Genomic DNA, 22,745 nt, shown 5'->3' on the forward strand with positions numbered 1-22,745 from the left:
AATTAAACTAAATAGTACTAAGTAATAGGTTTATTCGTTGTTATGGGTAAAAGACGTTGCCCATTCGTGACATTTCAAATTAACCTAAATTATGAGTTAACAGCCGGCCCATTCGTGACATTTTGCATATTGGCATCACCCCATAAACGCAGTAATTAAAACTGAGAGGACTTTTCCTATTTGTGAAACTCACAACTTGACTTTTTTCATCGGGTTTTTGCATTTTCAGATTAAGGCTCGCAAATCAGCTGTTTTCAATCAGTAATGGCTACTATACCCCACTCAGATCGAGCAGGCAGTAACCCCACTATATCCGATCCCTCCTTCAACGCCAACGCCCCTTCCTAATCAACACCAATAACCGAACACTGCCTAACCTTACCCCCACCACTACCACGTGTAAAGCCCACCAGGGAAACGTCTGTATTGATAGTTAATAGTGCAGTAGTTAGCTGGACCGGGTGTGTATGTATATGGTCGAGGAACAACACACTGGTTATAAATTGGTGAGGAGCCCTATTCACTATTTTCGGTTTAGTTTCGAAGTGGTTGGTTTGTTGTTAATAAATGTTCAAATTAATTTGTTTTGCACTGTGTATCTCGGACATACTGCAGCTTTTTGTGTAGATTTATTCTGTGGATTGTGCTGTTTCACATAAGATTTTCTACTTCAGGTAATTGCAGTTTCGTACGTTTTACACCGCGTCCAAAGAAGTCTCAGTCTTGTAAATCTCCATAAGGAACTTCAAACACGTACTTTACGAGATAGAAACTAAGGCAAGCTTTATTGTTCAGTTCGTATTTAAACATAAAAGATCATCGGCAAGATAATTCTGATTTTCGGCCAAATGTAGGCTGTCTACATTAAATATATCTCAGCTACCATTCTAAGTGATAAAACATGCAAGTTTATTTTCCAACATGGTACGGAATTGATTCTGAATAGCCTGCTCATGCGCTGTAGTATACACTGGCACCAAAAAAGTATTGGCACACTTACCATTATATACAAATTCCACACTAATAACGTTAATTGAAATGTACAGTAGTAAATATAAGATTCTTTGAGTAGCCTATAATTGGTTTCTCACAACAAAAATACATATCTACGAAACAAAATCAGTTGCTCTGCACATCAAAAAAGTATTGGCACACCTAGGCCTATACACAAATGAAGCTAAAGTCTCTGTAATTCACATAACTCAAGTCTTGTAGCCTGTGTGCATACCGTTGGCACTGATGACAGCTTGTAGACATCTTGGCATGGAGGGAACCATGTTGCGAGTTATCTCTCCTGAGATTTTTGACCATTCCTCCAAGAACACCGTCTGAAGCTCGCGCTTCCCCGTAGAACGACATTTACAAACTTTTGTCTCCAAGTGATTCCAAAGGTGCTCTATTGGGTTAAGATCAGGGCTCTGTGTGCAGTGAAAACTCCTCATGGTGCATTATAGTAACCACTCCTGCTTTCGCAGAGCCGTATGTTTTGGGTCGTTGTCTTGTTGAAAGTAAAAGTTGCCATGAAGACCCAGTTTCTGGGCACTGCTACATAAGTGGCCTCGCAACACATCGGATATTTACGATGATCCATGACACCTTCAGTAATTGCCAAGACACCAACACCAGAAGTTCCCATGCATCCCCAAAGCACCATGCTTCCTCCCCCGTGTGTTACTGTTGGTAGGGCATGTTGTCATTGGAGCTCTGTATTTGGTTTGCGCCACACTTTTATATTTCCATCAGATCCAAACAAGTTAAACTTGGTTTCATCAGAAAATATCACAGAATTCCAAAATTCAATCGATTTATTGAAATAATCTTTGGTGAACTGGAAGTGTTTTCTTCAGTTAACTTACAAGATAAATGGTATCTTTCTGGGAGATCTCACATGAATATCAGCTGTGTTCAAAACATTCCTAATACCTTGAGAAATGACCTTTTTGTTGGAAGTTGACTGGATGTCCGATACAATCGACCTTGCATTTTAAAGGGCTCTTTTAGTGTAAGACGAACTATGCTCCGACACTCACCACATGTAAGAACACTTAGACGCCTAGATCTACATTTATTGTCTGTTGTACCAGTCTCTTGAAACTTCTTGATGATTGCCTGCACTGCTGAATAAGTAACAGAAAGTTCTTTACCAATTTCACGGTAACTTTTACCCTACAAATGCAAGAATACCACCACTTACTATCTGAAGGTTTGTGGATTGAAAACAAAACTGAATGTACTAATAGTGACTTTCAAATTTTATATTGTAAGTTATTTGAATCACCACTGGACTCTAGTTTAAAGAGAGTGAGTTTTATATTGAGCAGTACAAAATTTATACAGCCAATATAGCTAGTGGAGGGACAGGGCGTGGTAATTGTGTCTTCACAGTGGCTAAAAGCAGATCATTTTCCCTGCAAGTTGAGCAAGAAAAGATTAGTTTCGAAGGTTTGTTTGTAGAATGTCGTTTTTTTGTTACAGTTCACTTTACTTTGCACTGACACAGATATAACTCATGGTAATGATGGGATAGGAAAGGGCTAGGAGTGTGAAGGAAGTCGGAGCCCTAGATACTGTTTTCTGTGTTTTCCCATTTTCACACCAAAGAAATGCTGGGACTCTACCTCATTCAAGACCAGATTCACTTGCTTTGCACTCCTAGTCTTAAGGTAAGAAAGACCCTTCTTGGGCCGAAAAAAACAGAAAAATTCTTTTTGGGAGTTTTTATTTGTTTACAATATTGAGAACAATAATTTGTTAAGAAAGTCAAACAATTATGAAAATAGACCATTTTAGAACATATAAATTACTATGCTGCACCGTGAAAGACAACGCCCACTTTTACAGAGATTTATGTTTTTGCGTATAACTTCTGAACTGTTAAACATAGATTTCTGAACTAACCTCTGGTCTGCTGTGTTGAGCATAGACTTTGTGTTGGTAACCATGAAAACTTCCGGTATTGCTTGTTTATGTTACGAGTGGTTACTAAACATCGTTGTAGTATTATAATCCTTGTGATTTTGCATAGACGTATTGAAGAATGGGTGTTTGAAATCTTTTGGAAAGAGGAAGAATACGGGAAATCGACACACACGTAAACTTCCCGTGTAAATAATGTTAGTTCATGTAAAAGTAGAGATAGGACTAGTTCCAATGTAGTGGAGGTTAAAAATGACATCGCCATATGCTCGCCATGTAGTGTTTCTGGATCTGAAATAGTCATTGAATCTCCCTCATGTTCATCAGAAGAAAAACTGTTTCCCTAAGGGACATGATTCATGGTGCAAATATAACAGAAAAGACCAAAATAATAAGCACCACGGGTTACCTCATGTTGTAGCTGAAGCTATAAAGCCAGTATATTGGGATTTGGCACACCCATATCTTAAAAAAATGCCTGCATGGAAAACCACAGAACGTTAATGAAGCATTCAATCATGTTCTGTGGTCCAGAGTTCCGAAAACAGTGTTTGTTGGTAATACTACACTCGAGTTTGGACTATGTGATGCTGTTATATCCTTCAACAATGGGAATATTGGTAGGGCTAAGGTGCTGCGGATGTTGAACATCCTCCGAGGGTACAATACACTGAACATCCTAAAGGAGTTGGATGGCATCTGAATAAAGAAAGCAGACCTCATGGTGGAAGAAATGAGTAAAATGGCCAGAAGACTGAAGAAAAACCTTAAGAGGACTACGGAGGACACAAATGATGCAAGTTATGGGGCAGGAATGTTCTAAGAATTGTCAGAGCTAACAAATCATAATGAGAAACTTCAACCTCATTTTTATCAGTTTATTATTTTTCACTACTTTGGTACCATTTATAAGAAAACTAATAAAGATAGGTCCATTAAATTTTGTTGGTGCATCAACATCATCCCGATTAACAGTAATAAGAAGGGGTATGCCTTTAAATAAAATACAAAATGAAATATAAAATTTTCGACATTATTTTAGTTTTAAAAATCGTACCTTAAGAAAAAATTCATACTGACGAAAGTCTTTGGTTTCTGCCAATAATCCTTATTATTGTAGATAATGCTCTAACAAGTAAAACTTGAAAATTTAGAGTGGCTAACCCAAACAGATTTTGAGTAAAGTGCACCAAAATTTGAAGATTTAACATGGGCGAGATAGGCAGGTCTTACTTACCTTAATGCCATAAGTCCTATCAGTGTCAGTATGATATAAACAAATCATGAAAAAAGAAGGTACATCAAACCAGTCATTAGACTCCCAGTGTAGTGGGTGATATGTAAGTTGCATAGTCACAGGCTTTTCACAAGTGGTGTGCAAATGAATCCCATTCCTTAGGTGTGGGATGTTCTTTCATTGAAAATGTTTATCCCTGAGGTTCAGTTTCCAGGTAAAACTAGAGGTCCTGTGGCTATGAGCACAATTTCAAGTCACCTAAAACTACAGGCTTGACTACAAAACAGCAATAATACTTTGGTTTATTTTCCGGGTTGAAATGTGTTGCTGTTGTCTGTACATCACGTACAGTTTGCCGAAGTTACGAGTACATTGCAGTATTCTTTGTCTAGGCGACTGAAATACCCATACTCGATCCGAGGTAGTCAGTCTCCAAGGCAGCAGTCACAACTATAAGTGTGGCCCTGACCTTGGTCTATTATATGCTAGCCTTTCTGGCTGACATAAGCCTCTGGCTGTCTCGTGAGAATTCTGGAAGGTATGTGTAACAGCCTGGTAGTGGGGGCTTGGGCGCGCTGTTATGTAATTGGGGTTTCGGCCTGCGTGTTTACATAACAGCGCGGGCAATCCCCCACTACCTAACTGTTACACATATCTTCCAGAATTCTCACGAGACAGCCAGAGGCTTATGCCAGCCAGAAATGCTAGGATATAAAAGACTAAGGTCAGGGCCACTCTTGCAGTTGTGACTGCTGCCTGGAAGACAGACTCATCACTATTTATGTCGCCTTGGTAAAGAATACTGCAATGTATTCGAAACATAGGCAAACTGCACGGGATGTATTGCCAACAACACGGTTCAACCCGGAAATATAAACCAAATAATTCTTCACACCATGGAAGCTTCACCTCTAAGATGGCAATAATAGTGTTTGTTGGTCATGTTTCAGTGCAAGGTCTGTGGAAATAAACTACATCCCAAAGCCGTCTATACCTTCGCACACTATTTAAAATGGATTTGGAAATAAAGGTCAAAGAGGAACCAATCTTCTTTGAGGAAACTTCAAATACTTCATGCGTAAGTATCATTCCAGGTAACTATATTGTAACAGTAAATGTGGTACTTCGGTAGACATGAGACGCAGGGCGTGTACCATTCGTTGAAGTGCATACAGAGGGAGAGGGTTTGTTTAAATAAATCTTAAAATTTTTTTCCAGAGTTTATTAAGAAATTGAAAGTAATGTCACCTCTGTACAGCGGATACAGTAGAAAATGTTCCTCGTCCTATGGCTGGCGATGTCCTTGGATTCCGGCAGCTCCATTTTCCATATCAGCGAACCACCATTCGTCCCCCGATGGAAGTTCTAGAAAATCCATTCGATGTCCTGAAGATCCATGCGACATTAACGAATGGCGTCGAGGTAGTCCTTGTGAATGGTGAACATGAATGAACATCGTTAAGCCCTGGGGCGAGTTAATGTAAAGGCTGCTTCTGCACAGATGAGAGGAACGTTTATAAATGGTTTTAACAAAGTTCAAACACAAAATGTATCGTTTTTATCACACGGTGAAATATCACTCAATTTTGTCCCGTGTTAAGTGAAAGAATGCCACTAGACTCGAATAAGCATGTAAGTTAATACTCATAAAATAAAAGTCCACTCGAAACTTATCGTCGAGTTTAACAGAGTCACTTAAAGTTTGTGGCACTTGGTACAACGTAAGGTAATGCCGCATGACTTAGTTCTTTGAAGCACTGTTCAACATAATTCATTGAAAATAAAGATGTTCCACTCGTGAATTAGAACTCATTCACGTATTGAAAATAACATGAAATCAAAACACGAAATTAATCGAATATTGACAGTCCTTGGTTCGACTGTTCGTCAACTGAATGTTCGCAGAATTGAAATGTGCTGTTTATTAGAATTGAAATGCACTGTTCACACATGCACAGTTCACAGTTCATGACCTAAAATATTAACACAGTTCATGGAATGGTAAATTAAATTTGGATTCAAACACAGTCTTATAACTCGAAGTATTTAGTACTCGGTAAGGAGCAATCAGTTCTAAGTCCTGTCCATAACATAAAACTTCAATTTCGAGCACTCGAAAACGTTTGCGAGTCTTAGACATTCGTATAGAGTAACAATCAATAGATAATGTCCAGACGATACACAATTCATCTCACGTCCTATCGGAGTAAAAAGTTGTCACAGTATAAAGAAATCTGCATAAGTCCATATTCAACACGATTAGGTTAAAGTCCACGGACTTCATACTTAATAGCGGCTTCACGCTCGATCACGGTGCCCGCGAACCGACTGTGCGAACACTACAGTCTAGCGTGCACATAGATACTCCGGCCACACACTGGCATCACACTCTGGCAACATGCTGTAACACACTGCAGCGCACTGCAGCACACTCTAACATGCTGGAACACACACTGGTCTGCTGAGCGAAGCAGTACGTATTTATATCTGATCCGGGCCTCCACCCCTTGCTCCATAACTTTATCGTCCCAAGTCAGATTCACGTGAAATTAGGCAGGAACATAGCTAAGGGATCAAGTTATATGGTGATGTTCAATTTGTTCAATTATTATCGTGGGAAAAGTTATTACCCGTCGAAACTCGAAGAACATTCTACATCAGTCTGGGCTCTGTAGTGCGGCGAGGCATGCTGTGACGTCACACGCGCACAGCTGTTGCTCGCCGTCCAGTCAGTCCTTCGTAAGCGGCCCGGAGCGTAACACGTAAGTTTTAAAATTTCTATGACGGGGACTTAGTTTGTACCGCCGTTACCGGTACATCTCCCCCTCCTCCTGGGGAAAAGAAAATTCGATAGAATTTTCTTTTAATGATATTCTCTCCTGAAATATTTCTTTAGGTTGGCTGCATTGTAAATGCCCTCGATGCTTCCATCCAGTTTATTAATTTTGTATGCCCCGTTTTCGAGAACCTGTGCAATTCTATACGGTCCTACATAAAGTGGGCAAAACTTTGCATAAATGCGAATTTCGGGATGCGAAACAGCTGGTTTTCTTTTACAATGGCCAGGGGGTTTTGATACGGAGTGACACAGTTAGAAATGATACCATTATTTCCCATTTCCTTTATCACAGGCCTGGCTTCCTCTCGGTACTTCTCAGGAACTGGATAGGGCCGTTTTTTATAAGGAGAGGCGTCCTTAACATTCAATTGGTATTCAAAATCTCTAATAACACCGGGTTTGTCATCAAAAACCTCAGGGAATTTCTCAAATATTTGCCGAGTTGCTTCTGCCACGCGGGAATCGAACTCTGGGCTTTCAGCCACACTGGTGAGAAATATGAAGTGATCACGACCTACGTCGAACACATCCTCAACAATGGGCACTTCCTGGCCCTCGACGGGTCCCTCTTGACCGGGTCCACCCTCTTCGCAATCTATTTCATCGGCAGGCAAAGCATCGCTCATCTTGCTTCCGGCTTCTATGAATGGGGTACCCAGACCTTGGCACTTCAAATTAATTCAGTCTACCAGCTGCAACTCTACAGAGTCGATATTAAAAAATCGTATGCCGTTGGCAGGATAATCAATGATTCCCCCATACTTGGCTAGGAAATCTGACCCTAGGATGACGTTGAATTTCATCGGCGAAATGACTAGGAATATATGCTCGAACTGGACACCTTCAATGTCAAATGTAACAAAAGCTTGAACTTTACATTTGATATGCCTGTCCGGTACTATCCCTTTAATTTTGATCTGTGCGACTGGTATCAATAACATGTCTTCTCCCCCCTTTAACATTTCAGTTAACCTCTCAGAAATTAATGAAGCCTGAGCTCCAGAATCGATTAAGGCAGTTACGTAAAGGGTATCCAAAGTAATATTAATAACTGGAAGACTTCGTTGGACCCTCGGTGTTGTAGGTGTGGGATCTTCATACAAGAGATCTGACTCATCCAAGTACCAGTAATTAATATTAGTGACACAAATTATTTCCCCTCTACTCCGGTTTTCAGGCAATCTTATTGTTGTGTTGTCGAAGTTTTTTTTAATTGCGCCTGTCGATTCGGGGTTTGTCGCAGGCGTCGTGTTCTGTCTTCTGGCATGCTCTTGGTATTCTAAAGAGGTAGCGCCAGGTAATCCTTCATCCCGGTTTCGATTCTGGATATATTCGCGAGTTTCTCCCCATCTTCTTTCGATCTCGGCTCTCGGCGAATCTCCATCTCGAGTAAGCGACTCGATAGGTTTCTTCCATGTTTGATTACGTCTGTAAGGCGTACTTTGCCCGTATGGACGTCTCCTAAATCGCCTGAAATGAGATAATGAATCTCTCCGTGGTTCTACTTCCTCACGGGGTTCGGGATTCGATCTCGGCGGGTTGTTAACTTCGATATGGTTGGTTGCAACCTCTTTCGTCTTAGTAACCCTGGGTGGATTTTGTGTATGGGCAGTGTCAAGTTTCCTTAATAAATCATCAAGTTGTTCTAGGTCTTGAACATTGGCTGCCACAAGAATTTCTTGTACATGCGCCGGAAATTGTAAAGTTACTACCTGTATTAACTCCTGTTCTGGCAAAGGAGGATCAAAGAATTGCATCTTCTTTAATTAAGAAATGAGAAAATCAGAATATCGTGAAGAATTAATAGCTGTGTTGTATCTCCTGGAGTACAACTGTAGCTTAATCAAATGTTGAATTTCTCAATTCCAAAACCTCTTCAACAAGGCTTCCTTGAACTCATCATAGGTTTTAATGTTAAATTTAAATGCTGTGTACCAATTTACTGCTTTCCCTTCCAATAATCTAGAAGCTATCCTCAATTGATGATCGGATCGTACTTTATTCTCTTGAAAGTACTCTTCAATGTTGAGAAGGAATTCTTTCGCTGTGTATTCTTCCTTTCCGGAAAATTTTGCAGGTTTATCGTCTGATAATTTTAAAACTGTGGGAATGCTAGAAGTATCTCCGCTAGACCCTTGCCACTGGTGTGTAGACACCTCCTTCTCCACCTGAGAGATTCTATTATCAATCGTCTCTATTTTTCCTTGCAATTCGACCTTGATAGTCTTAACTTGTCCACGGATGGAGTTTTCCACGCTCTGGACTTCCTTTTCGAGGTCCTGCTTCACTTCATTTACGTCGCGGCCTATGCGAATGATTTGAGTATGTGCGCTATCTAATTGGGTTTTTACATGCTTATCTGTTTCCTCCTGCTTTGTTTTAAGTAAATTAACCTCATTACTTATTTTCTGAAAGTTAGTCTTAAAAGATTCATGGATGTTATCCTGAATAGAGGCTATTTTTGCTTGTGCCTGTGATAACTGACCATGAGATTCTTTAAATTCTGCCTTTAAGCTTTCAACTTCCTTAATCAATTGATGTGAGGTGGGAAACGAAGCTTTTAAGTCTTCAACTATTTGTAGTTTAAGGTCCTGTTTTACTGTTTCTAAGTCACGGGTGCCTCACCTCATTTATTTCCGTAAACTTAGAAATAGTCTTCGCATTGGTTTCTGAGAATCGTTTTTCAATCTCAGAACCAGCTTTAGTAAGCCTATTTTCCAAATTAGAATTAACTTCGGTAAACTTGGTATAAATTATTTTAGTTACATGTGTGATACGACCTTCTAAGTTGGCTGTAGTTGCGGCATTGGCCTCATTAATACGAGTTTTTAATCCCATTAATACGAGATTCTAAAGTAGTACCTAATTGAGCAGTTGCAGCATTGGCCTCATCAATACGAGTGTTAATCTCAGTAATACGAGATTCTAAAGTAGTACCTAATTGAGCCTGCGATTCGGCGATACGTTCATTTAAGCTAATCTTAAGAGCTTCAATAGCAGCTAAAATATTTTCCATTTTGATGGTAATGTATTTAAACCAAGCAACAAGAAAATCATAAACCACTTGAAAAGAATTCAGATATCACCATTATTGTCCAATGGTTAAAAGTTCATGTTCAAAGTCATTCAAACATTCTCAAAAAGAAAAATCTCCAAGACATTTAACACACAAAAATTATTCCATATCATTGATAACACTTCTTATAATAGAGAAGTTAAGTCTTGTTACAAAGTTCACTGGAATGTTAATAGCTATTCCACACAAAGCACTGGAAATGTGTCTGAATTAAATTGCTAAGTCACACGATTTTAGTGCGATTTTGTCTATCTCTGCACTTCTTAATTTATTACTAGTACTTCAAAATTGAGCCTAGAATGGTTAAGTGTCAATTTAATTTCTACTGCACTCATAATTAAGTTCTGATATTGCTGAAGCGCTAATTTCTAATTCTACTGCACTCCAAATCGGCCCCGACACGACTGGGTGCCAATTTCTCCCCTCTCCTCTGTAACAGTAAATGTGGTACTTCGGTAGACATGAGACGCAGGGCGTGTACCATTCGTTGAAGTGCATACAGAGGGAGAGGGTTTGTTTAAATAAATCTTAAATTTTTTTTCCAGAGTTTATTAAGAAATTGAAAGTAATGTCACCGCTGTACAGCGGATGCAGTAGAAAATGTTCCTCGTCCTATGGCTGGCGATGTCCTTGGATTCCGGCAGCTCCATTTTCCATATCAGCGAACCACCATTCGTCCCCCGATGGAAGTTCTAGAAAATCCATTCGATGTCTTGAAGATCCATGCGACGTTAATGAATGGCGTCGAGGTAGTCCTTGTGAATGGTGAACATGAATGAACATCGTTAAGCCCTGGGGCGAGTTAATGTAAAGGCTGCTTCTGCACAGATGAGAGGAACGTTTATAAATGGTTTTAACAAAGTTCAAACACAAAATGTATCTTTATCACACGGTGAAATATCACTCAATTTTGTCCCGTGTTAAGTGAAAGAATGCCACTAGACTCGAATAAGCATGTAAGTTAATACTCATGAAATAAAAGGCCACTCGAAACTTATCGTCGAGTTTAACAGAGTCACTTAAAGTTTGTGGCACTTGGTACAACATAAGGTAATGCCGCATGACTTAGTTCTTTGAAGCACTGTTCAACATAATTCATTGAAAATAAAGATGTTCCACTCGTGAATTAGAACTCATTCACGTATTGAAAATAACATGAAATCAAAAGACGAAATTAATCGAATATTGACAGTCCTTGGTTCGACTGTTCGTAAACTGAATGTTCGCAGAATTGAAATGTGCTGCTTATTAGAATTGAAATGCACTGTTCACACATGCACAGTTCACAGTTCATGACCTAAAATATTAACACAGTTCATGGAATGGTAAATTAAATTTGGATTCAAACACAGTCTTATAACTCGAAGTATTTAGTACTCGGTAAGGAGCAATCCGTTCTAAGTCCTGTCCATAACATAAAACTTCAATTTCGAGCACTCGAAAACGTTTTCGAGTCTTAGACACTCGTATAGAGTAACAGTCAATAGATAATGTCCAGACGATACACAATTCATCTCACGTCCTATCGGAGTAAAAAGTTGTCACAGTATAAAGAAATCTGTATAAGTCCATATTCAACACGATTAGGTTAAAGTCCACGGACTTGAAACTTAATAGCGGCTTCACGCTCGATCACGCTGCCCGCGAACCGACTGTGCGAACACTACAGTCTAGTGTGCACATAGATACTCCGGCCACACACTGGCATCACACTCTGGCAACATGACTGCAGCGCACTGCAGCGCACTCTAACATGCTGGAACACACACTGGTCTGCTGAGCGAAGCAGTACGTATTTATATCTGATCCGGGCCTCCACCCCTTGTTCCATAACTTTATCGTCCCAAGTCAGATTCACGTGAAATTCGGCAGGAACATAGCTAAGGGATCAAGTTATATGGTGATGTTCAATTTGTTCAATTATTATCGTGGGAAAAGTTATTGCCCGTCGAAACTCGAAGAACATTCTACATCAGTCTAGGCTCTGTAGTGCGGCGAGGCATGCTGTGACGTCACACGCGCACAGCTGTTGCTCGCCGTCCAGTCAGTCCTTCGTAAGCGGCCCGGAGCGTAACACGTAAGTTTTAAAATTTCTATGACGGGGACTTAGTTTGTACCGCCGTTACCGGTACAATATAGTGATTACAATCAAACCCTTAGCAGTCATCTGAATTTCACTGGTTAAATAACTCTACTTGTAACTGATGTTCAGGAGATATATGAGAATCGTGCTGTCTACTCATCTTTTCTACAGATTGAAAATGTTTTATAACATTGGTGTTCAACTTTGATAATTTGATTGTCCACTGTCACAATACTCCTAAATCTTTATGAAGTGTTGCTTTTGAGATTGCACAGGTGGATAAATCTAACAGAGTACTATACGTATTTGCTGTTAGGGTGAGGAATTTACAGGGCACGTGTGGATAGTGAGATGGTTAAATATTCCATTGAAATGAAATGAAAAGTCACCTTATACTGCATTTAAAATCCAGTTAATGGCAAAATAGTTACCACCTATTTTTCCACCATGATATTACAACACTGGTATCACCTGACCTGATTGTGTGGCTGTAGGTACTGCAACAGCTTTATTTATTATTTTTTAATGTTATTTGTTCAGGGCATCGACCTATAGAAATCTTTTGCCAATACTTGCACCATGTAATATGAACCTGCGAGTAATTTGAATGGAGGAAGTGTGGAGTGTTGAATGTGAGGAAAGGAACGTTAAGGATGACAAACACCCAGTCTCCAGGACAGGTAAATTAATCATTTACAATGAAAAACCCCTGACCCAGCAGGGAATCAAAACTGGGACCATCCGGTGACAGGCGGGCACGTTGCCCCTTAAATCATGGGGCCAGCTTTTTTAATGTTCTATGAAATCTAGCATAACTGAAGGAATGTTGTAACAACCTTATTATTGTTATCTTTTTAGAAACAATTTCCCGCAGGATTTCATTAATTTCGTTTAGGAGCAAGTATAGAGGTTTCGAGTGATTGGGCAGGCCATTATGTTAATATGATAAAAGAATTGTAGTAAATATTAGTTCAGCTACAGTGCTATCCCTTAGACCTCTGAATGGGTGAAGTGCCCTGCCATGTATACAGACCGAAAACCTAACATAACCTGGATATGGTGTAATTACATACTGTAAAGCTGTTTAGTTAAATGATCAATCATTATTTTCGCCATAATTACATCAGAGTTTAAATGTTTAGCGGTTTTTAATGATGACACAAAACTGTATGCCACTCTACAGCAATGGAATATTAATCCCCAGTATTGTATGATTATGAATGAGCCGTAGAAAACTAGAAGTTCAAAATCCTCTGTTGTCTTGTTCAGGGTAAAAGTACTAAATTGTTCTGTTTTGCGGTTACTGTTACCCGTCTGTTAATACGAATGCCATGAGGGGAATAAATATAAATTTTCTGATATCCGTTTAACTCTGCACTAGTTGGAGAAGAAACTGGTAGGACAGGATAAATTGACACGGAAAGCTGCATCATTCTAGTCCATGGACTGATGAACCATGCATATTAGTAATGACTGTAATCTATATTTATAAACTGTAACAACTGTGCATCTGTATATTTATTATTGTGGCAGCATTTTCTTTTAATTATCCATTTCAGATGTAATAATGTTACCTATATATTTTTAGCTTATGGGTCTTGCCTTTCATTTTGTTGTTATTTGAGTTTTTGTAACTGAAAAATACTGGATGTATATGAACCCACATTTAGAATCCTCTTATCCATGGATTGTTTTTAAGTTCAGTATCATTTTAGCATCCTTGAATTAACTGGAGATTTATGTGAAGACTTAAACAGTGATTTTACTCTGCCAAAAAATATACATGGCCAACCTAATTTGATATCTACCAACCTTACTGGAAATCTATTTGTAAAACTTTCTGCTCATGTACACTATTTTGATAGAAGGATTAATGATGGAGATATCTTTTCAGTATGCCTTACAGTCTTAATTCCTAAAGCACATAGCCTGTGAGAAACTTTCTTTCTACCTGAGAGGAACTTCACATTTATTGTAAATCACTTAGATTTAATCAGTTTTTATATTCACCTGAAACAGTAAACGTGCCGCCAGACAACACAGCATCACACTCATCATATTAATTTTCCTGAATAATTTTCTCAGTCATAGAACACAGTCTTTCTTCTGCTACTTCGCTGTGTCATATATTACTTGCAATCCCTATTGTTTCTCAACTTCTGTGTCAAGAGAGCAATGATGTTGGTGAAATTGTTCTTAAGGAATAGGAAAGGATCATAGATATACTCCATTGTCATAAAGCAGCAGGAATAAATGTAATTAGACCTGAAATTGCGAAGTATAGTGGGAAGGAAGGGTTGGAAAGGCTTCATAAAATAAGTTTATCATGGAGTGTTAATAAGGTACCTTCAGATTGGATGGAAGCTGTAATTGCACCTACCTATAAGCAGGCAAAGAGGAAGGATTGCAACGATTATAAACGCATCTTAATAATCACTATACCAGGCAAGGTGGGCTCAGGATAACTTATTCAAAATTTAGAAGTAACAGACATGAAAGTAGCAAGAATGATTGCTGGTAAAAACAGGTGGGAACAATGGCAGGAGGGTACTTGTTATTAAGAAATAAGCCTAAATTAGTATTGAACCCTATGGATTGAGCTGTAGTCTTGAGGCATTGGCGGGTATTATGTGAGGCGAATGGAGCAAGATAGGTTACCTAGGAGAATGGTGGTGTTGGTCATGGAGGGTAAGAGGAATACAGAACACAACAAGCCTTTGGAGACGAGTGTAATGCGGTATACTAACGCATATTTCTACAAGTTTTCTACATGAACAAAGTGTTATCAACTAAAATTATGTTTTCACTTTGACAACATTTCAATAACGTGTCTTAAAGGACGGCAAATTATCACCAAAGATTCAAATGCAAGCGCAAAAATGGCATATGATGATTTGAGTTTTAGCACATAAACAGATCAACAAAAACAGTGTATCATGTGATTACTATATTTTTTTACTATTTTATTCAGCACACAGTGTAAATAAGCATTTCAAAAGACTTTTATACCTCGACAACATGTCAAAAAATTTAAATCTTTTATTTTTAAAAGGCTATGTATATATTTATGTATCATAACATCAATTTTAATTATCATGTCCATTTTCAGTTATGTGATTAATGTATTTGATGGCTGATGATGACATTTAAATTTCGAAACTGGTACTATTATTAAATAAATATTGTAAATAATATCTTATACAACTCGTAATCAGTATTGAAAAGGTTGAACCTTAGAAAAGTTATATCTCTGATATACACCTACCAACCATGCATGTTCGCTCTGTATAGAAAAAGGACTGTTCCTAGCTTTGACTAGCGGCCTAACCGCAAGGTAAACACAGCCAGTGCCTGCCCCCCATATTCCCTTAGTTGTGTTTGCCCTGTTATAATGTGGGAAGTGTAGGGTCGTGGTGAACGTGGCAGCATAATGGCACGATGACACCATTTGGACCCCGTTTTGCAGGGTAGAATACACGGCCACCTGGAAGCAGGCCAGACACAGACCAAAGTCTCTGTATCCTTGAATGTGCTACAAAGTTTCATTTCCAGGCTTTGAAGACAATTTCGAGATACAGGAGATGTTAGTCGACGGCCAGTACCAGGTCGACGAAGGGTAACCAACCTATAGCAGGATCGATATCTGGCCTTAACCACCCAACGAAATCGGAATGCATCCGCAAGATAATTGTAGGTGAAGGTTTCAGCTGTCTCAGGGGTTGCCACTTCCCGGAAAACTGTGTACTGGAAGCTCAGAACAGCAGCGCTGTTTGTCGAACATCCAGATGAGTGCGTCCAGCTCACTCCAGCACTGAGACAGGCATGTTTACTGTGGAGCCGTCAACATCGAAACTGGACCATAAATTAATGGAAGCTTGTGCTCTTCACAGATGTATCCCGCTTCACTTTGCAGAACGATTCTTGTCGCACATTAATCTGGAGAGAACCGGGTAGCCAAAACAACCACAGGAACATTGTAAAACAGGACCAGTATGTTGGTGGTGGTGTTATGGTGTGGGGCGGCATCATGTTGAATGGCCATCTGGACATGCACATCTTCATGGATGGTCCGAGGAACACTTTTCACGTTTGGAGAGACAGGGATGAGGTGCTGAGACCACATGTTTGACTCTTCAGATGTGCAGTTGGTCCAGACTTCCTCTTCATTAACGATAATGCCCGACTGCACCGCGCTGCTCTGGTGGATGAATTTCTGGCTGCGAAGTACATTCATTGCATGGACTGGAAAGCAAGGTCTGTGGATCTGAATCCTATAGAACATGAGTGGTGGGATGCATTGGGGAAGCGAATAACATCCCGTCAGCCTACACTATGGACCCTCCAAGATCCTCGAATTTCCCTTTTCGGAGGAATGGGATCGACTTCCTCAAGAACTCTTGGACCATCTGATAGTGAGCATGCCACATTGCTGCAAAGCATGTTTTTTCTGTACCAGTTGTGTGATATAAGGTGTGTGATTCAGCTTCCATTTGTTCAGCAATCCGTCTGACATTCCCATCGGGTGGTAGGGCCTCTTAATGATAATGCTTAACTTTTGGACACGAGTGTAGAAGTTTCACTGAACTTCAAGGAATAATCTGCATGCAGCGCAAGACTTATCACTTGCTAGTAACTAAAACTACAAACAATCATAGGTAGGTATAGAACAGTTCCGTATGTCGGTGTTCAGGCCAAATTGGTGGTGTAAGGAACGGTTCCATAAGTCGGCGCTAATGAGTTAATGCCAAGGTTGCTTGCTTCCCACTCCGAGCCCTTTCCCACTCCATCATTGCCATAAGACCTATATGCGCCGGAGCACCATGAAGCAAGTTGTAAATAGAAACTTATTGGTTTGGAATGTTAATAGTAACAAATATTCAATTACAACTCATACAAAGGTATGAATGTTACACCATTATATACCGTCCTTCAGAGTAGTCATCAGCATTGTGTCCATCTTGTTACCAATGATGTGGACAGCATAGAATATATATTGCAGCACCTGTTACATTGATAGTTCAAATGGAGCAGTTTACTGCATGACCAATCTCTGAAACTGTTCTGGAGCAAAGGCCCCGAAGTGGTTCCTTCGTCTTGTGAATCAAGTCATTGTCACAACGTCTTAAATCTGTGAATTGTAGTATATGGTACAGCAATTCCAAGCCCCTTCGAACGAACAAATCAGCCACGTTTGCACTGTATGCGGCCGTGCGTTGTCGTGGAAAATGATAGGTAATACGCATTGACGGTATGAGGTGGAGGAACGTGGTGCATTAGGATAAAACCATCACAGTCATACATGAGTATAACAATAACTTTCACATGGCTGGGGTTCTCATGAACTCTCAATCTTAATGGTTTCCCGTAATGATGCCATAATTTCGATCAGCATTTCAGCTGTGGCTCATACAATTTAGCCCATGTCTCATCCAGCGTAACGATATTACATAACAATGCCTCTTCTTTGTACTTACAGTACTCCAAATGGTTACGAGCAGCATCGTATCATAATCATTTCTGCATTTCCGTTGAATCACGCTGAACCCATTTTGATGAAATTTTTCTGATGCCCAGATGCTCCTTCTAATATGAAGCAATGTCATATTGGCTAACCTGGTGTTTTGGGCCAGCTCACATATCATATGAGAGCGTCCAGTGTCCATTAACACGGCAAGAGCATGTACTTCTCATTCACTGACACTAGGATATCCTGGCTGACACACGTCTGCCACTTATTAGCGTCCCTCATTAAAGGCTTTTATACAACATGCCACTGTCCTGCAAGGCTATGCAGTTTTGCTGCAAGCTTCTTGAAGAACTTGAGGGCACTCTCATGCTGTATGACCTCTGGCACAATCAATCTTGATCCAATTCCATTGTTCCTGTTTCAAAAACATCGAGACAACACTGACCGAAATTGCCTGCTAACCCGAGGCTGTGTTCAGTATGTCAGTTTGCATGTGTATGTTGTGAGAAGGTATGCTCTTAGGTAAGGTAGGTATACAACTAACGTGTGCTGTCAGTGACATTATTAGATTCCATTGCAGGGCGTCTCTTCAGCAATGTTGTCACTCTTAAAGTTCCAAACATCTTATCTCCCGTAGTACTTTATCTCCCGTAGTACTTCTCTTCGCCTTCATTTTCTAGAGCTAATTAAACATAATTTCTGTTTTCATCCACCTGTGGCATATCTGTAGATTCGCCTGTTTTAAGCATGTTTCTTCTCATGAAGTTAATATTAACTTATATTAACTTGTTGTTTAAAGCTTTGTTGTTGCCAACAATTGGGGTTGCCTTTCCGGTATAAGATTTTACATTAAAGTCAATATAATTGTACATGTGCTTCGTGGCATATCCATAAATGCAGCCGATACTGAAGAGACTCATCTGTGAAGAATTGTGCCTTTAATTTTCCAGGCAAGTGTTACCCATGTGCTTTGGATCCTTGATTATTTTTTTTGCAGCATTTGCTACACAGGACAATGGGAGTTTCTTCTATATTGTTGGTTGTTGGTTTCAAAATATACGACATCAGTTTAGATGGATGATTTCATTTGAATATTGCTCTTTTTCTGAAATAATCAATGACATGTAACTAAAGTGAATCCTTTCACCTTTGTTAGAGCAGTGGAAGGTTCACATGTGAGGAAGCAAAGTGTAAGGTTTCTTTTTTTCAAGAAGCCAGAGAGGTAACATTAATCCAGCATTGCATACAGTTTAAGTGTAGACTACTTCAGTTGAATGATAATTTTTAAAAAAAAGTTTATTCTGTTCTGGTCATGTCTGCGAAATATACTGGGTAGTTTTGAACTCCCTGAACAGAGTCCTTTTAAGACCAAACCAAAACCTGTGGCTCTACTGCCCTGATGGGCATTACCCTGTGAAGTGAGTCCTGCTCAGCCTGATGGCGTGCAGTATATAAGTTGGTGTGTGGTGAGGAAAACAAATACTCTTGGTCATTATTCTTGGCTTATTGACTAAGGACTCTACCTCTCTATCAATTAACAACTTCTTTGTTCTCATACAGCCTGACTGGACCAGCAACTAGCTGTCAGAGTCTGATAATAATCTCTGACTTATCCGAGAATCAATTCTGGAGCTTCCGGGAATGCGGTGTACTTGCTGTCCATAGAAAACATTGTCCGCATTGTCCTTTAAAATATGAATGTAAATGTTGTTAGTCTATATTAATAAAGCTTTCAGATTGTCTAGAGTCAATGAAAAGTCCAACAACTGACTGTTTGTTGTACGAACTTGAACATGGTAGGCACAAGATTGACCTTTCTCAGGTTAAGATCCAGTGTATGTCTATCTGACAATCAGAGTCATCTGTGGGAACACAAGAAACAAGTCATTTAAGAATACATAATAGGATAAACATGATGACAGGAAGTTGTAGGAAGAGAAGAAGAAAATTGCAGGGATTATTGTTGTCCTTAGAGTTTTTCTTCTTCTTTTGCTCCCTCTTCCAGTGCTTTCCTCTTTATTGTATTATGAGTTCCTTTTCTTGTTCATGTTCTTCATATAATTTTGTCTTGTCACTTGTTTGCTTGTTTCCTTTTTACATTGGGAGAATAAATTGATATTTTTATTGTGCAAACGTGCAGTTAATTTTGTCAGCTGTGTCATGTCTACTTATAAACTTTTACTCTAGTTATCTGTTTACTGTAGATTTCTTATTTTGTTTTGCATATTTGTTCCTTACAGCCTTCCAGCGATATTAAGAATGAAATAAGTGTAGATGAACCCACAGTAGGCCAGTTGGTCGCTTGTATCAAGGAAGAAGACGAGTAAGTACTGTTTAGCTTAATTAGATTTTACATCCCTAACCCTCGACAATATGGAATTTGCTGTTTATGTGTTGAGTAGCTCCCTCTCTAGACAAGAGGTGGAGTGAAGTCCTCGATATCCCAATATCTTTGTTCAAGGCGAGCACAGGTTCATCCATATCATTCTCGAATACTCTCTCCTGTACATCACTCATGGTCCGAACTTGTTGGTTTGATCATGGCTCATGAGAATATTCCAGAAAATTAAAATGAGTCAGCCTGTAATATCTAGTGATCAGCAGGCCACCTAGGTTTCACCACTGGGTATCTGAGCCAGTACAGTTACAGCTACCACAAAATACAAGAGACCACCAGTAAAATAATATAATAGTCTATTACTACAAGAAAGCTGGCTGGAAACTGCTATCGTAACTTCTAAGAAGCCATCTACCCATCGTTACCAAGAAAAAGGCTTCATACATCACAAAATATACGGTCAAAATGATATGCATAAGGAATATACTTTACAGGAAATGGAAACAGGATACATACAATCTTATGTGGGACAAATATAAATGTGTGAGGAATGCTCCCAAGAAATTAATTCACGAAGCATGCAAAAACTACATCGAACAACAGCAAAGACATAAGTTAATACCTTAATACGGCAAATCAGCACACAGTGCATTCTACTCTAATGACAATAGTTGCCTCCCCTGAGGCCATTGCCTCAACGTTCAGTGAGAAATTTAAAGGGGGCAATAATGAGCCAGGGAAAAGCACGAATATGTTCTTAAACACAGCTAAGCCATTACCAATATCACTCTCCATCCTTTACTTCACAGACATCGAGGTAATTAACTGACTTCAAAATACTGTTTCCAACCTTGACAACATACCTCTTATTATTTTTTGTGTAATGTGCAGAAGTATTAGCTCCCTCAGAGCAGACCTTGGAACAAAATTTTGGCTACACATTGCACTAATGAGACTAGGGACATGGGGTAAGGCTTAATGTGTATGCTTTACTCATAGAGAGGAAAGATTGGAGGGTGTTCTTTGGGACTCGGTGTTGGATATGGAACAAGATGTTGGCTATACATTTTGCTAATGAGACTAGGGAGATGGTGTAACGTTTAATACTGACAGGGGCGTAATGGAAGGCAACCTGAGGGAATCGGAGTTGAACATGTAGCTCTGCACAAGATAGTGAGTATACATTGTTTATATGGGACTAGGGATGTGGTGTAAGGCCTAACACATTTGAATTTATTATGTGGATGTAATGGAGGTCGATCTTAGAGTTGAGCAACCACAGAGTGACTCACTTGTTGATTTTAACTTTTTGAGCTTATAGAGTTGAACTTTAGAGACTTCTAATCCCATACCATAATGTGTACATCACTTAGAGATTAAGGCTTTGTCTTCAGAATTTTAAAAAATGTGTTGAGAGATAGCTATCAAGTCTGTGTAGTTTAAGGAGGTTAGAGCTCCACTGTCATCAGCCTAAAGTGCTGATCGAAGGATCGCTGGACAAAGGTGATTTTGAAACATTGCAGACTAACTTAGGCCGAGTAGCTTAGGTGGCAGAGCACTAGCTTTTTGAGTCTTGAAATAATGCATGGTCTAAGAATGATAGAAGTGAACTTAAAATCTTTGTAACATTTTATTTATTTATTTATTTATTTATTTATTTATTTATTTATTTATTTATTTATTTATTTATTTATTTATTTATTTATTTATTAAAATGTGCCACCAACGGAGACACACTCCAATTATAGGTGGCTTTTACGAATTATTTGACACAAATCACACAGAAATATCTAAAGGAAGAAAATATGAAAATGCTATGTAAATGAGATGATGAAATGAGGAAACGGTATCTCAAATACAGAAGTCTCTTACTACATGTAAAAAATAAATTGCAACTTAGTCGTGTAAATATTATACATATAAACAAATCACTTTGAAGAGCACAATTCTTTTAATATATTTACATATGTGTCATATTCATACACAAAGTCAAGATCTATATGATATTTATTAATTAAGTTACAGTATTGTATGTTTGACACATATTGATAAACAGAGAGTTCTCAAAAAATACAGTTTTGGAGAATGGAGTTATGAACAATGGCCGAAATCTTAAATTTCCTTTTTTAACATTAAAGCATTACTCGTGAAGCAAACTATTATCGTCAATTAAAGCATTAGCATTCCTATAGAGAGAAATTTGTTGAGCTATTACACGCCTACTGGCTAGCGATATATATTTAAATTCATTCAGCAAAAATTCATTTCTAAAAGGGAATATGTTATATTCTTTATAATAATGGTATCTTAAAAACCCTTTCTGCACTCTCAACTTGATTTCAATAATATTTATAACATGGAAGCCAAATTATACGTGAATAATCAAGTTTTGATCGGACAATACTATTGAACAATTTAGTGAGAGCATACGTGTTAGTGAAATCTCTAGAATTTCTAATTAAAAACCCAATTTCTTATAGCAATCATTAACCATAGTATTAATATGCTCCTTGAGAGATAAGTTACTTGTAACAATTAACCGTAAGTCATTAACAGAGTGAAAAACTTTGAGTTCTTCATTATTAATTTTATATTTATAATTCAATGTATTTTTCTTATTTGAAATCTGTAGGAAGCAACATTTATTTATATTAAGTTGCAAACAGTTTTCAATACTCCATGTGTATAAGAAATCCAAATCATATTGTAATTTCAACATATCATCAACATTTTTAATTTCTTTATTAAGTTTCACATCATCAGCATATAATAAACATTGAGAAAATCTA

At 38.7% G+C, this 22,745-nt stretch overlaps 1 long non-coding RNA gene across 1 annotated transcript in view; it reads left to right on the top strand.

Annotated features, from left to right (window-relative positions):
• The first annotated feature begins 628 nt into the window (after positions 1–628).
• LOC137502433 (uncharacterized) overlaps positions 629–22,745 on the top strand; it is a 34,493-nt gene continuing 12,376 nt past the window's right edge. The window contains exons 1-3 of the long non-coding RNA XR_011018794.1: positions 629–674; positions 5,104–5,231; positions 19,859–19,941. This is a non-coding gene — a long non-coding RNA (uncharacterized lncRNA). The remainder of the gene's footprint in view (positions 675–5,103; positions 5,232–19,858; positions 19,942–22,745) is intronic.

This window comes from Anabrus simplex, chromosome 10 (genome assembly GCF_040414725.1).
Source record: "Anabrus simplex isolate iqAnaSimp1 chromosome 10, ASM4041472v1, whole genome shotgun sequence".
Taxonomy (NCBI): domain Eukaryota; kingdom Metazoa; phylum Arthropoda; class Insecta; order Orthoptera; family Tettigoniidae; genus Anabrus; species Anabrus simplex.